Here is a 4,929-nt window from a genome sequence, read left to right as displayed (position 1 = left end):
CATTAATCTTTTAATTAAGCTCTCTGGTAATAAGTAACAAAGCCAGAGTGAGGTTGGATGAAATAAACTTGATTGGCTTTGCAGAATTCACCCCCAAAAGAAGCTCTTCCCCCACTCTCTCTACGTGTGTGTGTGTTCCCCTCATGTAAATCAAACTTTATAAGTAGATAAATGATAGAAAATGTGGGGATTGAGGTGCAGAAACAGTTTCCCAGAATGTCAAGTTTGGTCAAACTTCTGAATCAAAAGAAGTTATTTAGTTATAAGACCTTACAAGACTTACAAAGTAAATTCAAGACTCTTGAATTCGTTATAAAATTAAACTGCAAAACAAACCAGTTGCTTATTCACTCCCAAACTATAAGGTGGTCACCTGTTCGTCAACGGTGGCTATTGGAAGGGAGTGGGTGACTTTAGGGTTAGAAATACGAAAGCACCACTGTTTGGAAAGGAAGGGCTAGTCTGGATATGATGATGGGATGGTGGCAGAGAAGAGAGACTGGGAGCAGTGAGGACCCGGGATGGGAGTCCCTCAGGGGGCACATGGTGTAGCACCCTTCTTGCCTGAGCAGACAGATTAATGGGGGAGGTAGGGACAACCACTGTTTTCGAGTAGAGACACAATTCAATAATGCAGTGTGAAGGCTGAGAAGAGCAAACACAAAAGTACACAGAGAAAACAGAATGGATTTAGCTAGTCAATTCCCCAACTGATTGATGTCAGGCTTCACTAAACATTGCTAACTGGTTTCTAATTGGTCCAGTCCTTCCTTTATTCTCCTATCCCAGCTCTTGCCACCTGTCCCTCGTACTGCAAGAGCAGCTAACCTTTATTAAGTGCTACGATGCCCTAGACACATTGTGGGCATTCTTTTACTTGATCTTGTATTTTACTTGAATCTCACAGCAAGTTCAGTACCTTTCAGCAGTAAAGAGCAGATTTCATTGAACCTGGACTGACCACACAGTGGCACATGGAAACTGTGGGCTGATTTGATGACCAATGCAGAGGGATCCGTCTTTTAGAATCTGTAGTTAGAGTAAAAAAGAAAAACCTTCCCTCTGATTTTTCACACTTCCTCCACTCAAGGCTCCTCTGCATTTTTTTTTTTTTTTGAACATTAAGTGCTACCTGTCCTCTGACCACTTGATGGCGGTATTACCTCAAAAATACTTCCAAAGCTGCCATCTGAATCTGGAGATTTCTTTTGGCAAGGCAGGTTTCCTCTTTAGGTTCTGTGCCCATGGTCAGCTCCCACATCACCCAGCCTGCCTACAGCCCCTGGATCTACACTTTCCACAGCACTTTCCAATCCTCAACCACATTACTGTCTTCCAGCTCCCTTCCAGAAGGCAGTTCACAGGAGCTTGCCTGAGCTCCCCTCTGTGGCCACCTACTAACATCCACGTGTTATTTAGTTTCTCTGTACCTCATTTCCTCACATCTCTCCTACTGTAATAAGAAATAAATAAGTTAATAATCAAAGTGCCTGTGGTAGAGCAGTACGAGCTCTCATAGGAGATTCACCTGTGCATTCAGGGAAAGACTTGCAACCCTTTTAAATGGGCCCTGCATTATGCTTAGTACCAGCAGATGCTAACAAATAAAAGTAGTGTTGGTGGCCTCTACGAAGGTAATCAGTAATAAATCAGTAATAAAAACGGATAAATCAGTAATAGATTAAAAGACAACTTGTCCTAAAGGGGAGGCTGCTTGGGTACACCTGGCCACGGAAAGCCTCTGAGGAGGTTTGGCAAATTAAGAGAAATCTCTGCATTGGTTGCTGGCAATTGAAAGTTCGGGAGATGGGAAGATATCTCCTCCTGCAGATGTACATCAGGGCAAAGTATATAATTATCATGTATATAATTATCATCATCATCGTTCTAGAACCAAGTTGTTTAATTTTATGCTCTAAAATATTGTAACAGTAGACTAAATTAGAAAATTAGATGTGGGTAGGTAAAGAATTGTGGGATTTGCAGTTTGACTAATCTTTCTTTCCAGACCTTAGATAGCTAATATGGGCTCCCCACCAAGCAGAGCCAGTCTCCATCACTGGCAGATATTTCACAATGCACCAATGACTAAGAAAACTGCCCTCAGAATTCCTAGGAACACCCTTTGTGGGGGTTCCTGTGGCAGCTTTTTTGGGAACTATTTTCTCCTGTTTTTTTTTTTTTTTTTTTTTTTTTTAGCATTATTGAGCTCAGGGTAGCAACTTACGGCCTTTTCCTGGTGAATTCACTTTGGGATCTGTACACCTAATTAAATATTTTGTTTGATCAACATTCCTAATTTAGAACATTTCTAGTGAACATCTTCAGACAATTCTTAAACTGAAATTATGGGATTCACATGTTAAGGCTTTTGGCTCTTGATCTATCCAAACCTGTGACATGAACAACATGGTTTGCAGACTTCCTAAGGCAACGCATGATCAGGTGACCTTAACTTGTTACCATTTTGTCAGGAATATGATTTGGATTCAATTTTTGATTCAATAATTGTCTTTTTATAAACGGATAGATTTGTATTACTGAATCACCTTGTCTCATGAATAAAATTATGCAATATCCATTGCTTTCTATGTTTCAAATGTAGCAACAGTTAGCAAATTTTTTTCTTTGACAAGGAAATAAATAATTATGATTGTGTGATTGGTTTCATGGACAATCTAGGGATAACTGTTAAAAAATAAATGTAATGCCAGGTGGTGGCACATGCCTGGCATCCCAGGGGCTCAGGAGTATGAGGCAGGAGGATTGTGAGTTCAAAGCCAGTCTCAGCAAAAGCAAGGGGCTAAGCAACTCAGTGAGACCATGTCTCTAAAATACAAAATAGGACTGGGGATGTGGCTCAGTGGTTGAGTGCCCCTGAGTTCAATCCCCAGTACTCTAAGTAAATAAATAAAATAAGTAGATGTAAATGGACTAAATGTTTATAAGTGTACTCTTCATGTAATTCAAAGTTTGGAAGTTATGTGATAGAGTTAAAACATCTGGATTATTTCTAATTAAATTGAAATACTGAAATATCAATTGCTAAATATAAATTCAAGTATGCTTGACTTCTTAAATTCTATCAAAAGCAACATATTTGGGATCTATTAATAAATGTGTTTGCAGAAATCATAGGCATGTGGATAAACAGTTTTAAATGGCTTTTTTTATGGGTCTTAATTAACAAGCAAGGTTCCTAAGAGCTAAAATTTAATGGATGTACATTACATTAGATAATGTAGAGAATACAAAAAGAAAGTAAGTTGTGTTTATGATGAAAAGAATAATCATCTAAATTTGGAGGTTTTGTACAAAAATCTAAATTTCAGGAAGGAAATGAGATTGATAGGAACCAGTAGGGAGGATTAAAGAGAATATGAAGGAAGTTATAAGTATGAAACTACTTGGGGATGAGAAAAAATAATTATATGGGAAAAATAGGATTTCTGTCCTTAAGTAGAATGACTAGAAGAAAAATAGGGCAAAACTAAAGGTGTAGGCCAGTTCTTAGGGTTTGAGCAAGTGGCAGAAGGTTTGTGAATGAAGGCAACCAGGTCATACGCCAGGTTCTAGAGATCAGTGAACAGAACCGATGTGGTTATGGAGCAGCGTACTAAGTTGAGAGCCAAGGAATACTTAGGAATGTGGAAAATGGAACAGGGATGGGGAAAGTTGGCACAGTGAAGACAGGGAAGGGAGCAGACCCCATGGAAGAAGAGGACTCTATCTGTGGGAAAGGCAAGTATAAGATCGCTACGAGATGTGGGCTGCAGAAAAGACATGGGGTAATTCTCCTTGGGTGGAGGCAAAGGAGGAATGAATCATCAAAGATCTGCAGGAAGACATGAGTGTGGGAGGAAGGAGTGGCTGATGCCACAGCTAAGCTCATGCTTCTGTCTGGATAGATTTTCTAGCTGCCTTTGATTCCCTCCCTGCCTCTCTAGAAATTTGCCCCCTCCCACTTGGAAGAAGACATGAAGAGAGCCAAAATGGCGGGTTTCCAAACATTTCCTGTCTCCGAGGGATGGATGACCGACAAGGAAGGGAGGTCTGGTTGCCAGAAAATGTGGCCTGGGCCATTATTAAATTTGTCTATCGTTCAACTCATTGTGGAAAAGAAATCCCATACAACTGGCTTCTTACAGTAATAAAGACCCCAAACTTACAGGGGATCATAAAGAAACTTGCCTGAATATTGTGTATAATGCCAACAAAATAACATTTAAACAAGGCCACCTGTACCCCCGTGAGCAAGGGAAGTACAAGTCTGCACATGCTAGACAGACAGGACTGGAGAGTGCATTTTACAGTCCCAGGGTCCCAGGAGGATTTTAATATCTCTTGGTGCTTTGGATACCTTTACTTGGTGGATGGAGGTCTAAAGATGTTACAAAAGGACAATAAGGGGAATTATCCCGAGGCTTAGACTCACCTGCTTTTATTCCAGAGATATTGGGTGGGGTTTCCCAGGAAACAATGGAGTACAATGGAGATGACATGCAGCCTGGAGATCCTAGTCAGACCTCAAAGGGTCAGTTGTATGCATAAGAACACTTTGGTCAAATTGCACCAAGAAGCTCAGGATATGTGGTCAAAACTTTTCCTCCCCATGGGAAGCTCAATTGCAGCTGCTCTCGGTCCTTTCTGGGGGGACCTACCTCTGGAATATACCCTGATTTGGAAGTGGAACTGGTGATAAAACACACAGTCAATCTAAGGCAGGCAATATCTGTCTTAATAGGTATGACAACTTAAGTCTTCCTTCTCTTACAGGGACAAGATTCTACCTCTATGAATCAGGGAACTGGTATATTAAAAACCTATAGATCAGAGTTCCTGGTAGGTCCAGCTTTGGACAGGGCCTAATTTAATCTTAGTACTTACTCTTCCCTTAAATTTCAAGGCATATCTCCCGGTTTTCATCAC

The 4,929-nt window shown here is 40.5% G+C and overlaps 1 long non-coding RNA gene across 1 annotated transcript; it reads left to right on the top strand.

The window, feature by feature from the left end:
• Positions 1-1,568: 1,568 nt before the first annotated feature.
• Positions 1,569-4,186, top strand: LOC144367763 (uncharacterized). The gene is made up of 2 exons (XR_013427275.1): positions 1,569-1,842; positions 3,948-4,186. It is a non-coding gene; the product is annotated as an uncharacterized LOC144367763 (long non-coding RNA).
• Positions 4,187-4,929: the final 743 nt, after the last annotated feature.

Source organism: Ictidomys tridecemlineatus, chromosome 11 (assembly GCF_052094955.1).
Source record: "Ictidomys tridecemlineatus isolate mIctTri1 chromosome 11, mIctTri1.hap1, whole genome shotgun sequence".
In the NCBI taxonomy this organism is placed as follows: domain Eukaryota; kingdom Metazoa; phylum Chordata; class Mammalia; order Rodentia; family Sciuridae; genus Ictidomys; species Ictidomys tridecemlineatus.
This window is presented reverse-complemented; position numbering and strand designations above follow the sequence as displayed.